This window comes from Diabrotica undecimpunctata, chromosome 3 (assembly GCF_040954645.1).
Source record: "Diabrotica undecimpunctata isolate CICGRU chromosome 3, icDiaUnde3, whole genome shotgun sequence".
Lineage (NCBI taxonomy): Eukaryota > Metazoa > Arthropoda > Insecta > Coleoptera > Chrysomelidae > Diabrotica > Diabrotica undecimpunctata.
The window spans coordinates 31,664,597-31,686,467 of record NC_092805.1 but is presented as its reverse complement, the minus strand read 5'-3'; the positions used below and the strand labels follow the sequence as shown (position 1 = coordinate 31,686,467).

Sequence of the window (21,871 nt, the reverse complement as noted above, 5' to 3'; positions counted from 1 at the left end):
AATGAAAAAAGCAAGAAAGAAATAAAATTCAATACTAAAGCATTCCAAAATAAAGCAATTTTTGATTTAAAATATATCTAATAAAAAATAGACAAAATGAAAAAAGCAAGAAAGAAATAAAATTAAATACTAAAGGATTTAATCAGAGAAATTGTTCAAAGTGACGTTCATCTTGTTCTAAACATAATTGAATTCGTTTTTTAAAAGATCGTTTCGTCTTTAAAAGGCTTTTACCTGTTACTGTTGGAAAAACAGCTCATATTAGTTTTTATACTATACTTTGTAGATACCCCAGAAAAAAAGTCCATCGGCATCAAACAGTCCAGAGATCTTGGAGGATATTTATGTAGACCACCTCTTCCTATCCATTTTCCTTTTTTCTTTTTCTCTTTCGATCCACGGAACATGTTCCGTGGGCTTCATTCAAGTGCATCCATATTTCCTGACTAATATTTAGACATAAATCTTCAAAAAGGCCAGATAATTTCCCGCGCAAAATTTTTAAAAGTTCGCGAATCTATTGTTCCCTATACGTACCACCTGTGCCGTTAACCAAGAGTACGATAATATCATGTAAAGTGCGCTTATCGGAAAACAAATCATAATCAAAAAAATCTTCATTGGATGCTATTTTATCTGTAACTCATAAACAAAAATGGATTCGTTTTTAAAAATCCTTTTGATCTAGGTCTTAATGTAACCGTTCGTTATAGGTATGAATAACTACTAATCACAGCAGACTAATGAAATGACATAACAGGGTGTTTCATTTAAAATAAATACGTTATGACAGCTTGAATGTGCTAATAGAACAATCTAATATTTTGACCACCCTGTAAAGTTCTGCTAGGTTGGCAGACCTAGCCATTATTACGAGCTTTTTTCCAAACATCTTTGAAAGTCCACAAGGAAAATAAATTCCTGCAGCTGGCTGTATACCATGTATCACAAAAAAGAGGTTTAATTCTTTGTAAGTAGGTATATTAAAAAAGCCCTTAGAATTACATTAAAATTACAAACGTTTTCGGAATAATAATTCCATCATCAGGTTAAAAGCAGGTTAACATGCCTGAGCCACCAAAATATTAGGGTAAAACCCTTTACAGAAGTTAAAGTTGCCAAAAATGTACATATTGTTGTTAAAAATGAAGGATGTTTAAGATTTTATTAGATTTAACTTCAGGCAACATATAACCATGCCTCACGTGAGTACCAGCGTCCGGAGGGTAGACCTCTTCAAACCGACTTCAGCTGGCAACTCCAGCCAGAGTTGTTGCCTGAAGTTAAATCTAATAAAATCTTAAACATCCTTCCATTCTTAACAACAATATGTACATTTTTGGCAACTTTAACTTCTGTAAAGGGTTTTACCCTAATATTTTGGTGGCTTGCTTTTAACCTGATGATGGAATTATTATTCCGAAAACGTTTGTTATTTTGATGTAGCCCTTCTAAGGGTTTTTTAAATATACCTACTTACAAAGATTTAACCTCATCTTTGAAAGGGAAGATGTTTAACTAAGCTGAAAATATTAAAGACAAGTTTTTGGAGTAGCTAAATAGACGTCAGCAAAAACCGTTCTCAGATGTCTTCCAGACATTGGAAGAAGTGCGTACATTGCCATAAGGAGTATTATTAGGAGTATGAGGAGTATGAGTAGGAGAATAACGAACTGGAAACCCGTAATAAACAGACGCAAGAGAAAGACCAAAATACGATGGAACGACCAACTATTAGAGGATATATCAAAGATGGAAATTGCAAACTGAAGAGAAAAGATTAAGGGCCGGAGAGCGTGGAAACAGATAGTAGATGAAGCAAAAAAACCATACAAATCTTTGAAAAATAGCCTAAAGGATATATGCGGATTAATCCGCATATTAGATTAAAACAGCTCATGGATTGAGCGACCTATACTCTGCCTAGAGTCATCGGTCCATATATATGAGAAGTAATATTGATTGATTTATAACATTTTAGACAAAGTATTTAGTACTGCAACTTTTTAATCGTGTATATTATGCTTTATTATCAGTAAATAGCAAATTGCAGTTTCGTTCTTTATTCTTATACTGTTTATCTTTTAAAGTTATATTCTAAGATTTTGGATATACATGTATCAGTGTGTTTAAAGAGCTTTATGATTCGATAGTACGTACATTCTTGAACATTCTTTATACACAGATACTAAGATATTGCTTCTCATTTGTCTCACCTCCCTAATTCTATTAAACAGGTCTTGTAGCCAAAATTTTCCTCTTCCATATTTCTTTATTTTTTGTATTATTTAATAATTTTTTCTCTCATCTAATTATCAAAGTTTCCCTTCTCATATCCTACTGTAATATCGGGCAGCGGCATCACCAGTACCAAGAAAGAGCGTAATGGAAATGGTCCTGGATCCATCCACTATCTACTGTAGACAAGAATGAAGACACCATAGAAAACTTCCTATGAACAAATTGGCAATGTCTTAAAGCTAAATAAAAGACATAATATAAATATTTTAATGGGAGATATAAACGCTAAAGTGGGCCAAGGAGAAGTGGAGATGGGCTGGTTGACTTCAGTATCAATGAGGAACTCATAATTGCAAATACCTTGTTCAAACTTCCTAAACGTAGATTATACACATGGAAGTCACCAGCTGACAATAACAAAATAGTCAGAAATCAAATAGATTATATTATCGTCAACAGAAGAATATAATATATATATATATATATATATATATATATATATATATATATATATATATGTATAGGTATATAGGTATATTAAATATATTAAATATATATATATTTAATATTATCCAAAACTTATCCAGGAGCGTCCTTCGATCACAATCCGGTTGTTTTGTCTATGAGAGTGAAACTAAAGAATGAAACGAAATTTAAAATAAACGAGAACTTCAGGAAAGTCAAACAAGTTAATGTAGAAACTGTAACTATTGACCAAACATGGGGAAAATTTAACATGCCCTTATGTCAGTTGAAAAAGAAATCCTCAAACGACTTTGGATCGATTCGAGAAAAAACAAAACCTTCGATGATAGAAGAAATTCTTGAACTTATGGAAGAACGAAGAAAACATAAAGCAAAAGATCTGAATAAATACAAAGAAATTCAGAAAAAAAAACAAGAAAATTCGAAAAGCAAAAGAGAGGTGGCTCTCAGACCGATGCAAGAAATAAAGGATCTGGATAAAAAGTATAATAGCTTTAATTTACACAAAAAAATCAAAGAACTGATAGATTCTAGAAAAAGCACAAGAACGAATATCTTTGAAAAGGATAAAGGAGATATTATTCCTGATGTGTGTGATCAAAAAACTATTTAATGATGAAAGAGAAGAACTGTCATTAGAAACCACAGAGGATACCGGACCACCAATAATACGGGAAGAAATCATCTATGCCATCAAAAACACTAAAGAGGGCAAAGCTTCTGGACCAGATGGTGTACCCATCGAATTATTAAACCTCATTGATGAAGATGTTATTGATCTAATGGCTGAACTCTTTAATTTGATATATCGGACTGTCAAAATCCCCAGATAATGGCTGCAATTGACCTTTGTAGCAAAATCCAAAAAGTCCAGTGCAACATTCTGCTCAGATCACAGAACAATAGCTTTAATCAGTCCCACACTTAAAACATTATTGAAAATAATACACAGTAGAATTGTTAAAACTCTTGAATATGAAATTAGTGACACAAAATTTGGCTTTAGAAATGGTATGGGTACCAGAGATACTTGAATGTGCTGACCCAGAGATGCATGAACATGATTAAGGGCATGTACTTATGTTTTGTAGATTTTAAAAAGGCATTTGATAAGGTTCAACATAAAAGCTTGTAGATATATTAAAAAGCAAAAATATTGACAGTCGCGATATGAAAATTATATCTAATCTATATTGGAATCCAACTGCCAAGGTAAGAGTTGACAACTAGAACACCCGAGGTATCAAAATACAGAGAGGAGTCCGCCAGGGTTGCGTGCTGTCACTACTACTCTTCAGACAAGCAGTATTTAAAGAAGCGCTCTCCGATTCAATAGGAGGTATATCTATAGTGGAGAATTTTTGAATAACTTGCCTTTTGGAGACGAATACAGTAATAATGACGGATAACAACAATAATTTACAGAACGCGATGCAACCCCTTAATGAATGCTGTCATGAATATGGACTAAGGAAGAATTTGAAGAAAACTAAGTGCATGATCATGACTAAATCAGCAGATGCAAACATCCAATTGATTGTTAAACATACTGTAATTGAGAGTGTGGATAACTACAAATACTTAGGAACATGGATGACATCAAATGTAGACCAAACCAAGGAAATTACGACACGTACTAAAATAGCACGTGCATCATTTTTTGTTAAACTTAAAAAAGTTTCTTTGTTGTCGGGATATAAGGTTAGGACTACGCCTAGGGATGCTTAGGTGTTAAGGACATGGACATTAAAACAAGTGCATTTGAGTAAGTTGGTCGCCTTTGAATTTTGGTGTTACAGAAGAATCCTGTGACTATCATGGACTAAAAGAATTTCAAACGCAGAAGTTACTAGAAGAATAGGAAATGAAGCTGAATATTGACTATCAAAAGAGGAAAACTTGATTCCTTAGAACATTTAATGAGAGGGCAAAAATACTCATGCAAGGAAAAATTCGAATAAACAAAATGTGGGAAGACTAAGAATATCGTGGCTTAAGAACTTAAGCTGGATAATGATTTCAATGCAGTAGGGCAGAACTATTTGGAGCGACAGTCAACAGGGTTCGCATAGCCATGATGATTTCCAACCATCGATAGAAGATGGAACTGTAAAAATATTTCTTTCAACGCTTATGACATCTTTGTTATGGACTTTTATTCTAATATTTTCGTCTCGGATAAATTTAGTTATGTTCAATATATAAAAAATGTTTGAATTATAAAAATATCTAAATATACAATCATAAAATGAAAGAATTTACTAGTATGATGATCTACAATCTGCAACTATTAGTTTAGAGCATCATACAATTTTAAAATGACCTAATTTAGTTGTTCTTTAGTATACATTTAGTCTCTACGCCATGATACAGTAACCTTCACAATACATTCCAAGAAGTTGTATAATTTTGTCAAAATTGTTGAGTGTAGCAATGCTCCATGGTGTGTTAAATTGTAATTTCGTTAAATTAAATTATGGTAATTAAAGATTCTGCATTGTTTAGATAAGATCTTTAACATTGTTACGTGCCTATGTTTGATATTACCGAATTTTATACGATACTGCGGGAAAAAATATATAAAGATACAATAAACAACATTCGTTACTTAACCTAGAAAATTACTGTAATTTTTATGGTTTCAATACTGAGCTTTACTTTTTATATTATTTTAGTAAGTGCTTATTACAATTTTTATGTAAGCTTATGCAATATCGTTTATCTTTATTAAACTTAATAAGGAATAATATGTGGCTTTATAATTATATTGTTGAGCCGATCTAGGCGATCGTTTTCTAGCGACATTAAAATTATTTTGTTTATACTTTTAATTTCTACTGATCAGTTCAAGTAAAAAATAACGCGAGAGAAAACATTTCGAAAGAAAAGGGACGTTTTATGATTTAAAATGATTATATTTATCATCTATTTATCTAAAGCCCTTTTTTTATCCAAGTTCGTATATAGGCATCCCACTCTGACTTCCAATTTTCTGTCCATTGCGATTTTCATCCATCTTGTACCGACAAGTCCCTTTAAATCATCTGCTTAACTCGTCTGCCTTTCTTTGGCCCGTTTTGATTCCTAGGATCTCGAGTGTAGCACTTTTTTATTCCATTAATTCCATTATTATTTCTTAATATTGTTTTTTGTCTTTTTCTGTATCTAACTGTCATTTCTTTTCCTTTTTTATTAACATTAAAGGGAAAATGTGAAGAAAACGCTAAAAAATGTGAAGAACATAGATCAATTAGTTTGATGAGCCATGTACTTAAAGTACTCCTTATTATCATTCACTCTCGCATATACACCAAATTAGAAGAACACCTGAGTGAAGTTCAATTTGGATTCAGAGCAGGACTCGGAACGAGGAAAGCACTTTTTAGTTTGCAAGTTCTAATACAGAGAGCCAGGGATGTCAACTGCGATGTGTATGCATGTTTCATTCATTTCGAGAAGGCATTTGATAAAATCCCACATGGGAAACTAATCGATATCCTAAAAACATCAGGACTCGATGGTAAGGATATAAGACTGATCTTCAACTTATTTCTCTAACAAAAAGCAACAGTACGATTAGAAAATGAACTGTCCGAGATCTTCACAGTCGAAAAAGGAGTTAGACAGGGTTGCATATTGCCAACGGCATTATTTAACGTATACTCTTCATAAAACATCTTTAGAGAGGCCTTGGACGAATCAGAAGATGGGATTGCTGTAAATGGCCAACTTATAAACAACATTAGATATGCAGACTATACAGTGTTGCTGACAGATAGTACGCAGGGGCTCCAAAGGATGATGGATAACGTTGTAGAAGCATGTCACAAGTACGGCCTAAAACTAAATTGCAAGAAGACAAAAATAATTATCATTAGTAAGAACACCGGCATAAACGCCCAAGTTACAATTAACGATACACAGTTAGAAAGAGTGGAAAAAATATGCTATTTGGGCTGGAGGGCTCCTCCATGGAGTAGAAAGCTAGAGCCTTACAGAAGATGCCATAAAACGATTGGAGGCATTTGAAATGTGGTGCTACCGACGTATGTTGAGGGTCTCATATATACACCACACAAGTACGGTATTCTCCTATTCTCCAGAGGCTAAGAAAAGACAAAGAAATTATTAACACCATAAAAACAGAAAATTGGCTTACTTCGGCCACATCATGCGTAATGATAAATACGACTTCTACAGTTGATTCTACAGGGCAAGATTGACGGTAAGAGAGGCCCTGGACGTAGACGTATCTCCTGGCTGGCCAATCTTAGGAAATGGACTGGTCTAACGTCAACTGATCTATTTTGAGCTGCTGTGAATAGAATAAGATGGGCCAATGTGGTCGAAAAAATCTTTAGAAGATAGGCACATTTAGAAGGAGTTATTAGACCAATGATAACCTATGGGTCTGTGACGTGGTGGACAAGCTACGAGATTCAGCTTTGAGAATAAATTCGAAATTAATATACCAGGCAAGGAAGACTTGAAGGAAGGTGTATCTATACAAGCAGAAGCTAATATGAGATTTTGTGAGTGCCCTAAATAAACTAGGAGACCGTATCAAGGTTACGGTAGCCTGGGTACTGGGACACGAGGGTCGTAAGGGCAATGAAAAAGCAGATGAAATGGTCAAACAAAACTTATTAATGCCATTCATTGGACCGAAACCCTTTCGCGGCGTTGCGAAGGCAGTAACAAGAACAGCTTACAAGAAAATGGGTAGCGCTCAAATCTCTGGAATGGTGGAGGAATTCACCAGGACAAAGACAGGCGAAATAATTCAGTAAAGAACGTTCACCAAAATTTATAACAGACCTAATAAGCAGACAGAAAAACAGTCAAAGCCATAGTAGGACACTGTACGCTGAATAGGCAGTTGAAGCTGCTGAATTGGCAGATGATGATCTATGCAGATTCTGTCACCTAGAAGAAGAAACAGCAGAGCACATTTTGTGTCAATGCGATAGTCTGGCAAATGTGCGGTTCTTTACATTAGGCGAGGAAAATCCCCTGGCAAAGAGCTACATAGAAAGTTCAGTCTCGAAGATATTAGACCTTTTAAAAAGGGTCAGTTTAGAGAATGTAATCTAGCATTAGAGGACCACAATAGATCTGAAAAGATCGCAGTGGAGTAGGCCAAATGCCACCTCATTAAATCTATCTATCAGCTCCAGGGTATGTTTTAGTAGATTGTATGCCCTTCTTAAAGTTGTAGTCAGCAAAATCAAGTCAATTTAATTACTAACAATTTTATCTTATTTGTCTGCACGTGATTTCCATGTATATAGCCCTCTAGGCATTTGTTTAAAGGTGTTGGATATTAATAGGTTGTTATCTACGTAGAATTGTACAAATCTATCTCCGCTATTGTTTCTAAATCTTATTTCTGATCTAGAAATAAGATCGAGAATAGAACAGTTCAGAAAATCTTTCGAAAAAACTAAAAGATTGCTATGTGATTCTCGAATAAAACTCGAAATTCGACTACGTCTGGTCGACTCTTCTCTATACAGTTAAAACGTGGACATTTAAAACATAAATGGCAAATAAATTGGAGGACTTTGAAATGTTGATCTACCGAATAATACTTAAGATGAGTTTGCAATTATAGTAGCCAACCTCCATTGAGGAGAGGACACTTTAAAAAGAAGTTTCTGGTACCGAGGCTGTATACTCCTATGTTGTCTCCTTCAGCAGCACGACCAATTTTGGCGTTAAAAGTCACCCGTGATGATTATTATCTTGTCTCTTTTTGTCCGTCGCGTTATTTTATCTAGGTTGTTATAAAACTCTTCAATTAAAAACGCAGAATAAAATAAAAAATGAAAATATCTTGTACTTAATCTTGTTGAAAAATTGACTTGGAAATCACATATAAAATCTAAAATAAGTCAACTTAGATACTGGATCAAATCCAGTCCAACCACCCAACCATCCAACACAAACGTCTTCAAACTGTTAAAAAAATTTTCAGAATGATAACCGTTGCTCCTAGGTATCTGTCAAGTCAAACTCTATATAGTGATCTAAATATAGGTACCCTATGTAGTCGAAGTGGTAATACTTAGTAAAAATAGATATCGATACTGCATTTACGCTAAAAATCATCTAATAAAAGAACTACAGCCAACCAGTAGAAAGAAGATTTAAAAGATTATGGCCAGAAGCACTTTCTGAGTCAAGCTCTTTCTCTTACATCGTATTGACTAATTATTCTATGTGTTTAATAAAGAATAGATTGTAAACAGCACTAGGAAAATTATTTACCTATGTCTGATATCCCATTAGTTTTTTTGTTTTACTTATACATATTCGTTTTTATAAATACTAGAATTTTCCTTCTTTTATTCATAACAATGATAGTCACGTTCGATTTTCACTACAATTATTCCCGACTACTCTACCGCAAAAGAAACTCTTGGAAAGTTTCATAAAATACTGCCGCCTGCCTTGAATAATAATGGTAATGAAATTATCGAATCACTTCATGACGGTAAGTACTTACCTAACGAGAATTCGGATATGCGGTTTCGTAATCAAAATTATGAATGCAGATGAAGAAACGGTGCAAGACAAAAACAATTATTATAACATTAACTTATATCCGTTTTTGTGTTTCGTAGGAAATCTTGTGTTACAAGCATGGCTGATCATTTAAGTGATGTTTCGAGTGAGTAATATTTTTGTGGTTGATGGATAGTCTTAGTTATGGTTTTATAATGTTATTCCTTAACAAGTTGCTACTAATTTAACACAAAAACACAAAAAATAGACTTCGTTCTCACGAAATAGTTAAACATACAAATCTTTTTAATCAGTAAAGAATCTAAAAGGTTTCAGGTGGATGAGTTGGTAAGTGGTAGGGAACTCTTTCGTCTTTTGGTGAAGAAATAGGCCCCGAAGGTGGATGATCCAAAAATTTGATCAACTACATAAGGCTGGAGAAGACAAGCGGAAAGCACTACATTAAAGATCCCTAGGAATATCCCTAGTACAATTATCATGGTAATAGAAACCAACAACGGCATTTCTGATCATGGTCCTCGGAAGCCAAAAAACCCAGCGGAGGAGGAAAAGACAAGGCCTCTTAGGTCGTTAATCAGATAATTCCTTGTCATAAGAACAGAGAAGAGCAGATAAGACTGTCCAACACTAGAATTAGAACTTGGTATGTTCAAAGTATGTTTCAGTCTGGTAAGATGCACGATTCAGTGCAGAGAATGAACAGATATTCAGGATATGAACAGGTTGAATATTGATGTACTGGACATCAGTGAAGCCAGGTGACCCAACTCGGGTTGTTTCTCGGCAGATTATGCAGAAATATATTATTCCGGTAGCGGGGACAACTAATACAGACACGACGTGGCAGTAATAGTTTATAAAAAATTTAATAGAGCAGTGGAAGGCTTTTTGCCCATCTCAAAAAGAGTAATGGCGTTAAAGTTAGTGAATTTGATTCAAGCGAATGCTCCTATGACGAATGCAGACGAAAACGAAGTAGAAGTATTCTAACAGGATATCGAAGAGGAAATTAGGATAATTCTATGAAATCTCAATGCAAAGATTGGAAAGGGACAAAGTGGAAAGTCTGTAGGAAACTATGGTTTAGGAAATCCCAATGAAAAAGGGAACTATTACAACGTTGCCAAGAGCAGAACTTAATTATTACAAACACATTTTTAAGCTACCCCAGACGACTATGTAAATGACACTAACACCAGAGAAAGGAGTTAGGAATCAAAAGAAGGGAATATTATGATAAATGAAACATACCGTAATGCTATCTCAAGCTGTGAAAGTATATCCGGGAGCAGAAGTGGAGTCAGATTTCAACCCACGTATCGCCAAAATTACACACACTCTTAAAAACATTCAAAGACATCAAAGAATCCCTACAATAGACTCAAGAAAACTTAAAGAAACCAAAGTAAAAGAATGGCTTTAACACGAACTGCGCGTGAACTGTAGCAAACTGAACATTTAAACCAATGATATTGACGATCACTACTGTCGACTAAAACATTTTCTACTATAATCGTTTAAAGAAATACTAAAACTTTTACAAGGAGAAAAGAGGAATAAATGAATAATGAGATACTTAATATTATGGAACAACGGTGATAATGTAAGAACAAATATCACAATAAATACACGGAGACGACTACGAGATCAGAAAGATGATAAAGCAGGCAAGAGAAAAATACTTTGACTGACTAGAAGAGAAATGCGAAAAAATGACTCCTTAACCTACACAAGAAAGTTAAAGACCATTGATGAACTTTTGGATAGACACGGGATTACTACAGACACACAGATACAGCTAACACAGACGGATTAGAAACTACAACGCTGGGCAGAATACATCGACATACTGTTTTGTTGAAGTCCATTTTGACTTGTCCCATTATGTAAAGCATATTTTTCAAATATGTCTACAAGAGTTTCTTCTTTATCAAATTTAACATTGAAGTCTCCTGTTATACCAGCATCGTATCTTTGAATTTTTTGTATCCCTTACTATAGATCTTGACAAAATCTTTCCACCTCTACCTCCCCAGCCTCCTTCGTTGGATTACATACACTTACAAATGTCACAATATGAAGTTTTTCTACCAGTTTCTACCTGTTTTGCAAATTCTATCTGATATTGGTACAAATGCGATAATGGATTTTCATAATTTTTAGTTACGATAAACCTTCTCTTTTCTCATATCCTCATCAATCTCACTTCATTTCCGGAGAAGTCGAGTTAGACTTTATTATTGTGTTTTTCTTCCTTATTCTTTTAATTCATTTCCTGCAGGGCCACCACTTTGATTCCGTACTTTTAAGAGAGTTATAGATCTGCTTTGGTCCGGGTGTCGAAGAGTTTCTGTTTTAAGACGCAGGCAACGTGCCTTTTGCCTATTCCCATTAGCGTTAATTAAGAAGAACCAACGGAGAGGTGGGAATAGGATTTGCTAGCGGATCACAGTGGTGGGTGTTTCTCAGAGTTTTACTTACATTCACTCTTCGACTAGTTAGATGACCCCTGATATTCTTACTAACCATTTACGTTCCCCCTTTAATGCAAAGTGAAATTAAAAGTGAAATAATTATTAACACTCTATTAACTGTTTTAAAATAAATCAATAAATAAGAGAATACATACCATCGTCAAAAGAAAGGATAAGAGAAGCCAAAGAGAAGCAAAAAACAGAACAATGTCAAGAAATAGAGGAGTATCAGAGTCGATCTGATAACTTCAATGCGGAAAAATAACAGATGATGAAGGAAATCTTGCCATAACCAAAGAAGATAAAAAGAAAGTATGGGAAGAATACTTGGAGAAATTTTTCCACGACCTTAGAACAATACAAGAACCCACCATTTAAGAAAATTCGGGTCCCGAAATTCTACCAGAAGAAATAACGGCAGCCGTCAGACAAATGGAGGATGGAAAGGCAACTGGACTTGATGAAATTCCTGCAGAACTGCTGAAGCTGTAGGAAAAATACCAGTAGAGTGGCTCAAATCGGAGTTCGTACCATTACCCAAAAAACCAGGAGTAAAAGTTTGTGAAACTATAGGACCATAAGCCTAATGAGCCATCTCCTGAAGCTGTTTTTAAAAGTCATCCATAAAAGATTTTACCGGAAATGCAAGGAACAAATTTCGCCCAATCAGTTTGGATTTGTGAACACTGTTGGTACGATGGAAGCTTCATTTAACGTGCAGGTATTGTTTCAGAAATGTAGAGATGTCAGCTGTGATGTTTTTGCATGCCTGATTGGCTACAAGAGGCTTTCGATAGAGTCAGGCATGAACAAATGATGGAAGTGCTGAAGATGACAGGGATTGACGGAAGAGACCTAAAAATAATAGCCAACCAGTATTGAAATCAGCGGTGCACCGAATAGATGGAGAATATAGAGATTAGGTCAAAATCTTACGGGGAGTGAGACAGGGGTGCATAATTTCACCACTGATATTTAATCTGTACTCGGAGTACATTTTTGAATGGGCTCTAAAAGATATTGATGAAGGCATCTCAATAAATAGAGTCAAGCTCAATAACCTGCGATATGCAGATTATACAATAATTTCCAATACCATAGAAGGGCTGCAAAACTTAATGAACAAAATAACGGAAACAAATAAATAAACACCAGCAAACCCAAGCTAATAATCATCAGCAAGGACAACATAACTGGAGCAAATCTGTATGTGAACCAAATGAGAATTGAACGTGTCTCACAGTACAACTATTTGGGAACTATAATCAGTGGGTCGTGGAACAATACCCAAGAATGGGACCCCCAATGTCGCATCGGAAAGGCAAAAAGTGCATTCTTGACTATGAGTTCTGTGTTCAAGAGCCATGACCTCAACATAGAAACAAAAATAAGGCTCTTTAAATGTTACGTGTACTCAGTGCTTCTGTACAGAGTAGAAACGTGGACATTGAAGGCGGAAACTCTATAAAAACTTCAGGCTTTTGAGCTATGGTTATACAGAAGAATCCTGAAGATACAATGGACAAACAAAGGCGGATTTGGTCAACATCGTGTAGGGTCAACATCGTGAAAATATCTTCGTTCAATCACGAAAAAATACTATATAGATAAACTGTGCAAAGGTTCAGCAAAGTCGTTCGATTCGTTCTCGAGAAATCTTTGCTACCGCACGGAATTACAAAATTTTGAGAAAAACGCGTTTGATGTTTTTAAACTGAAAGCGCACGTACTGACCGCGCGGTATTCAAATCCGGTAATATTGCTGGAATTTACTTCAAATTTGGTGCGAATACTCTTGAAGTACTATACTTTCATATGTAATAAAAAAAACAATTTTTTTAATACAAGATTTATGTTACTATTTAACGTTACAAATAAGACTACAGACTTAAATCGGACAAGGGAAGGCCTTTTGTGTCTAATATAAAAAGAGAAACAAGAAGTTTTAGAATAATAACTTTAAAATATTTTAATTTAATATAGAACATTCCTGTTATAGTAAATATGTATGCATGTACCTACATATATAATAAATATTTTTTGTTATTAGTCCTCATAGCTCAAGAATTCGATTAGAAGTGTGTATAATGCTATGTTGTATTTAGAAAGCTAGTTTTATTTCCTGTGGAACAATCAATAAATATCTAAGAATGTGGAAATGCCCTTTAGAACCAGGTCAATACATCACAATACTATAATCCTTGAATATAATCGTTATACATTTCGTGATATCTCTACCATTTGTTATTTTTGTACTCTTATGTAATTTGTATATACAGTAAAATATACAACTAACAAAAATATTTAAAAAAGTAATATTTATTATAAATATAATTTAAATAACTTTATTACTAGTAGACCAAGTATTTTTATGTATAACATTTTACTGCTCTGTTGTGTCAATCAGCGCTGTTCAACAAGTTGAATTTATTATTTTATTGAATTAGGACCTACGGAATATAATACATCATGTTCATACAGTGAAATTATTAACAAACATGTTTTAGTAATTTTTGTTTAATTTTTTTGTGACTTGTAATGTAGCTTTACTAAATAATCAAAGTTATGCCTTTGCAAGAACATAATATTTTTATTATATATAAAAAAAGGTTCCTTCCACACATATCATTTAAAAATGACTCATGTTATATAAAAACTGTTATCTACAAAGAAATGTACTGCATTGGCGATATCTGTAAAGATCGTATTACCATTACATGCATACGTATTATCATCATATTACATTTTTGTTGATGGTTACAAATTATATTATCTGGTATTATTTAATATCTTAGTGTGAATTACATTTAGGTAAATGATGGTCAATCGTCAAAAAAGTTATTTAAAACATGCGAACAGTTTTTGCAATCTCGAACTTATCGTTGTTCTACGATGTATAATATATACATATATATATATATATATATATATATATATATATATATATATATATATATATATATATATATATATATATATATATTGTATAACAAGGATGAGTTAAATACTGAGATTGCAAAAACTGTTCGCATGTTTTAAGCCCGCCACTCACGTTCCAACGGCTCAGTACAATTTTGTCGAAAGCTACAAAATTGAACGTAATTTGATCGTGTATTTGCATTGCACCATTCGACCAAATCTGCGCGATTTGACGGCAGACAAACAAGTCAGTCTGCAGCAGTACGACAGAGTTGGTTGGGTCGTAAATTTGATCGTGTATATTGTGACGACGACCAAATCGTACGACTGCAAAAAAATTATTTGCTGGTAAATTTCGAAAACGGCTTATAGCTCGAAGTGTTTAAGGGATTTCCTTAACATTTATAAAGAACAACAATGTCTATGAAAAATAAAATTGACATCATATCGTGATCAAACCGCTAGAAGAAAAGCTGTAAATATTTTGGATGCTAAATTTCAAGAAGTGAAAGCGGTTATTAATGAAGAGTTGGTAAAAAAGAAAATTAATAATTTTCGAACTTGTTACAAAAGGGATTAAGGAATTCAAATTATCTGGACACAATCGCAATTCTTCCAATAAATGTACGTGACTGACTATACTAAGAGTATATCGTTATCTGACATGTTTCTCATTTGAAAGCTAAACTCATACTACTGCAAAATCGGTACATGTGTGTTTCCATCCGATTTTCAACATTATTGTACTGGAATTGCATTCGACAAAATCGTACTGCGCCGTTGGAACGTGAGTGTCGGGCTTAAAATAACATTTTTGACGATTGATCATTTACCTAACTGTAATTCCCACTAAGATATTAAATAATACTAGATAATTTCGTTTTTAACCGTCAACAACAATACCATCTCTTTTTCCTCTTTCTCCGGCCCTTAATCTTTCCTCTCCAGTTTGCAATTTCAATCTTTGGTATATCCTCTAGTATTAGGGCTTTTCATCTTATTTTTAATCTTTCTATTGGTTTGTTTATTACTGGTCCTCAGTTTGTTATCCTCCTAATTAGTGCATCTTCATCTCTTCTTTGTGTGTGTCCAAACCATCTTAGTCTTTGTGCTTTAATAAATTTTACTGTCTTCCCCTTCGGTTAAATTTCTTATTTTATAATTCATTAGTCTTCTATATTCTCCTTGTTCTGTCTTTATTGGGCCATATATTTTTCTCATATTTTTTCTTTTAATTATTCTTAGTTTTTTTTTTCATCTTTTTTCGTAAGACACATTACTTCTGCTCCGTATACTATCACCGTTCTAATTACCCGGTGTTCATGAGTGAACCCCGGCAAACCGGAGCAAGCTTACCGAGATTGAGTAACCAACACCAGTGGAAGGTATGGTCAGGCCGACGAGGAAATGAGAAATAGTCCCTTAAAAAACTGGAGCTTAAAGAAAATACCAAAGAAGCATTTTTTAGAATCTAATCAGGTAACAAACGTATCTCCGAAATAATAGGCTTTCTTCGAAATTTATATGTGTTAAACTAAAACATTATATTTAAGAATTTAAGAGATCATATCCGCAATATCTTTCATATCACTTTCGCTTTCGTTCATTTTGTCCTTTTTGCCCTCTATCTATTTCCCTAATGCGTTTTAGTATTAATCCTAGTTATCCTAATAGAAGTTTTGAAAGTAATAGTATTCTAATATTATAATGTTAATTTCTAATAATACTAATGTTTGTATTTTGAGAACGATTTCCGAAATGGAAATTAAAACGTCAATAAACGTATTTTAACCTTTAATTGTGGCTTATTCCCATTTAAATAGTAATTAATTTAAAATGCCACAAGAAAATAGCTTCAGAACAATATTAATAGTATTCTGTACGTCATGAATTTTAAAAGACTATCTTAAACCAAGATTAATAGGCTTCAATAATATACAAAATAAATCTTAATGTTAAGCAGCAAAAAGGAATAAAATATTATGAATGCACATTACTGTAATAAGTATGCATAGGTGGTTGAAGTGGAAAGGAAAAAGAGGATATTTAAAATGATCATATTGAGAGAAGTCTAGATTGATGCCAACATGATAGAGCGTAAGTTAAGATGGTTTTAGGACATGCTGAATGACGAAATGATAATCACCCAATACGTATAATAGTTGAATGCTAAGTCCCTTGATCGAGTAACAGATGATGGCCAAAGAAGGATGGTGAGAAATTGTTGCACTAGACTTTCTCCATAGGTTTCTCCCCTTTACCGATTTGTCGTTCCTAAGCTTCTTTGGTATTTCTCTCCAACTCGTCCCGGAAACCTACAGATCAGCAATTTCTCGGATTGGGTGATTAACGTTTCGATGTTGAACATGACCGACCTATGCTCTCATTTTGGCATCAATTGGTGCCACCCCAAGACTTCCCCTCATATATTCATTCCTAATTTTATCTTTTTTTCTCACCTCACTCATCCATCTACGCATTCTCATTTTCGCCACATGAAGCCATTGTTCTTCTTTCTTTTTAACTGCTTAGCATTCAGTTTCGTACGTCATAGCTGGTCTCATGGCTGTTCATAGATGTTTCCCTTCAGCTTCATTGGAATTTTTCTGTCGCACAACAGGGCACTCGCTTTCTTCCATTTTGGGGAACATTTCAAATACTCTGTTTTTGTCCTACTGAATTTTAAACCTTTTCCTCAAGAGCGTCTCCAATGTTCCAGCTTTTTTCTTAATCGCTGTCACTATTTTCTTCTAACACTACATCATTAGATGTTGATAACTGTCCAATGGAAAACAGAATCTTGAATTCTTCCAGCTACTTGTTGGTTTCAATGTTATTAGGACTTCCCGTGGTTTTAGTAAAGAACTCAAAATACTTCAATGTAAAAATATAAAAACTTAATTGTTATTCTTTTCTGTAATGAAGATTAATATTGGTACGATCGAAGAGAAAAACATGTGCAGTTAGGAATATAGGTAATTATATCCATATGTAATTAGGAAAGTCCCACAAGGATAAAAGAAAAGATAATCTCAATGATAAAACCATACTTCTGTATCTGTATCTGTAAAGTAGGGAGGGTGAGTTAAGTTTCACAGCACTTAGGCCACAATTGACTCATTGTGCATCACCCCAGGGAGCTGTCGTCCTTAGCTCATTGTCCATCCTGCCATTTCTAGGAAGGTGGACGTCACCAGGAGACATCTCCCTTATGTGAACAGGTGTGGGTCAGGACTCGCCGAACGCATACTCTCGTATTAACGATAACTCCGGGCATTCAAATAGAACATGCTCTACAGTTTCGTCTTCTCGTTCACACTTCCTACATAGAGGTGTGTCTACTAGCCGCAGTGTGTGGGGGTGTTTGCTTAGTTGACAATGACCAGTTAAAAACCCAGCTGTCAAGCGTAGGTTTTTCCTGGTCATTTCCAAGTACTTCTTTGATGCTGACGTTTCAAGGTTACTTAGTGTTTTCCTGGCAAGTCGACATCCTTGCTCTTCTTCCCATCTTTTTACGGTTTGCGTATGGGAGTGACATTCGACAATTTCCGCGATTGTTGTAGTTGACCAACCAAAAAGATCCTCAGGTCCTAAGAGTCTTAGGCCTGCCGCCTTCCCAGCCAATTGGTCAGCAATGCAATTGCCTTTATTCCTAAAGTGTCCTTTAACCCACCTCAGGATGATGGTATTACCATCCGAAGCTTGTGACTTGTGACACTCCATTACTAACCCTGATGTGACACGTGGTCTATTCAAGGTTAGTAGCACTTGTCTGCTATCTTAAAAACCATGCTTATTCGAGTCTACAAGTGTTGCATGTGCATGTTGTACATCACTTCTGTAATTCTGTCTAAGATCATTTGATACAGCGTTCATTACGAACGCACCATTAATACCGCAGGTACAGCTTTAGTATACCTTTTAATATAACGAGCACTGTAATCCCTTCTTTCTCTCTGATTAATAATACTGAAGATACACTGTAAAGCCTTTTAGCGTATCTTTGATTTCTCTATCCATTATACTCCCAGTTTTCTCCCCTTTCATCATATACCTCATATATATGGCAATTTGATAATGAAGAGAGGAATTAGTATACTATTGGGATGCTATTTTCTTGGTTTTTATAATACGTAGTTGTATTTCCTATTCTTTTCACTTTGATGTTATATCTCAATTAAGTACAGAATGGCCAGAAAGAACCTTAATGATTTTTTGACGGTTTCCCACAAAAATAAAATATGGCGCTTACTCCAAAGAAGCAGAAGCCCTTTAGAATGAATGTTGTTTATATTCTGCGATTAATTTGTAGTGCGCCATTTAAAATAGTTAAAAGTGATTTTTATAAGATAATTTGGTAGTTATATAATCAAAAATTAGGCTGACGATTAAACGGTAACATCAATTTGAGGTAGATCCATAGACTAGAAAAGATTACATCAGAATTTATCCAGATAAAATTGCAAAAATAAACTAGAAATGGGAAAAGTGAAAAGAACATCGAGGAAAACCTGAAGCAATTACGTTAGAAAAATGAAAGTAACTGCCAACGAATAGAGAAAGCTTTAGAAAAAAAAAACAGGATACTAAAACGAAAGAACATAAGGATGCAGTCGAAAACGATTGGAGAATTATTCAATAATACTTTTTTTAATCGGCATTGTTTCATTTTGTTAATATTTTTAACATTGTTTCATATTTTACGAAAATGTCATTTTCATTTATCAAATTAACAAATTAATAAATCAAATCTAGTAAATGAAAATGTAAATTTGCAAGAAAAAGTTGACAAAAAAATTTCCTGATATGCTAATTTCGAGTAGAACTGTATATTTGTTTGCTATGATTTATATAAAAGTAAACAGACATTCAACTCACCCTAAGCAAAAAGACGTAATCCTTAAAGCACACCATCGCGTCTTTATTTCACATGCACTTAGCTAAACAATCACTCGCGTCGTTTGACGTCTTTCCCGTCGTACCTCGATCGAGTCCGCGTTCTTCGATGCAATTAACCTATCGGTGCAAGCGAAGCAAACAAAACATCGCAGGAGAAATTTCTGAGGTGACTGCTCCTTGGCAGACTTCAAATTTGACGCAATATCTGTCGAACAACGACTGCGACGACCGTACAAGACCGCCGAGTGCTACATCGACAAAAATGAAAGTTATTGGGTGAACGGGGAATCCGCGGCTATGTTGATTGGGGTTCCGCATTACTGTCAATTTTGTTTTTTGATTGTTCTACAAGTTTTTGTGTTCGTGGGAAGTCAGCGCATTAATGAACTACTTGTTTCCGCCTAAAAATTACAGGTTGTCTTGTACACTAGACATATTTGTATAATTAATATCCGTTCCCATTTATTGTATTCGGACAAATATTTAAAACTTTGATAAAACATTTTAATTTTTTCTATTTCAACAATGCTTTATTCAACTTACAGTACAAGATTCCACTGCAGGATCACTACGTTCATAGTTCATTAAACTCACATTTTTACATACATTTAAAATTAGGAGAAAACATTGATAATAATATGTTGCCAAAAATTGTTGCCTGTAATTAATTTTTGACAAATATTATATTTCGTTCATTTATTTTTTAAATAATATACGCTACTCATGACGCATATGCATGTTTTTTATATTAAATGCAAGCTACTTTTTTTTATTAATATGATAATATAAGGTTGCCTGACAAACAATGGTGGAAAATTAGGGTTTCCAGCTGTTAAAAACGAGAGGTATCAACAGCTGGCAACCCTAATTTTAGACAATTTTTTCTCTGGCAAACTTATATGATCATATTAGGAAAAAATTAATTATTATTAATTAAATTAAAAAATATTTGCTGCCACTTTTTGACTGGCAACATATTATCAATGTTTTATTCTAATTTTAAGTGTATCTAAAAATGTGAGTTTGATTAACTACGTATTGATCCTGTAGTGGGATCTTAGTCTATTCTAGATCTTAGTACATTGTACATTTGGTGTAAAATTACTTCTTCTAAAAAGTAAGAAGAAATAATCACGAAATATCAATATATACCCTTTATTTTTTCGTGTTTATGACGGTTCTCTCCAAATTGGTATGCTTTTTTTTGATTGAATAATTCGCCGTTTATATATCGTGATAACCTCCTCGTTTCTGTCAAATTCTTGCTGTTTTAAACTGTCAAATGTCATATGACTTATATCTAAATTCATTTAAAGCTTAAGTCAATCTCATTTGAATTAAAGAAAAACTTAACAGGACTTAATAAATCTTGACAGGACCAGTTTGAGAATAAACCTAACCTAACCTAACCTAACCCTCTTATCTATGGAATAAACTAAATACTTTGTACGAAAAATAATTTGCTGCGCACTAGCTATAATAATTTTTAACAAAATATCGATCAATAATTACAAGTGGAAGGTGCTGATTATATTTTTGTAGATGAAATATTCATACTTTCAAAAGTAACAAAGATCATTTGACGAAACGATGGCATTCAATCAATAAAACGTGTGTTTTATTGTTTCGTGTGTTATTGTAAACATTTATATTCGATTTCAATATACGTTTTATTTTTATATAAACTGCGTCACGAATAACAGAATCAACAGAGTTGAGAGGCATTCATATAAACAAAATACTCTAGTTATAAAATATGTACGAAAGACAGTTAAGATTTAATTTCGATACAGAGCACCACCATTCGCTGATACGTATATCGTTCTTTTGAACTCCTCAGTCAGAGCGAACTTGTGGTAAGCTCTCTGATCCGAATATGAACCAAAATCTTTTTGTCATATTAGCAACTATTTTAAAAATAATGTGCACTAGAAGCTACAGCGACATCTAATAAAAACAAATAGAACCGCGTTCGAAATCAATTCAAGAAAATGCCAAATCGGTGCTTTCTACAATTTACAAAGCAAACAGACGATAGGTAAACTGACATGAGAAATCTAAAAATTGCATTCCATAACACATCCAACTTATCTAGGCAAAAACCCATCGCTAATTGATTTCTAGTACTCACATTGTGTGAGTTAATGGAAAATATGAAAGCATTTAAGATTTAATTTTAATACATACAGTGTGTCGGTAAAGTATGGAATAAATTCGATATTTCCTAAATGAAAAGCCTTTTTAAAAAACTGGGCACAAGAAAACTCCCAACTGGCTGCGGGAACATCATACACAAATCTGCAAATATTGGAGACTTAAAAACA

General features: G+C 34.0%; 1 protein-coding gene across 1 annotated transcript in view; it reads right to left on the bottom strand.

Annotated features, from left to right (window-relative positions):
• LOC140436638 (glucose dehydrogenase [FAD, quinone]-like) overlaps window positions 1–19,784 on the bottom strand; it is a 72,479-nt gene extending 52,695 nt beyond the window's left edge. Inside the window, exon 1 of the mRNA XM_072525631.1 lies at window positions 19,527–19,784. The gene's annotated coding sequence lies outside the window, so the exon portion shown is untranslated. The remainder of the gene's footprint in view (window positions 1–19,526) is intronic.
• Between the last annotated feature and the right edge of the window lie 2,087 nt (window positions 19,785–21,871).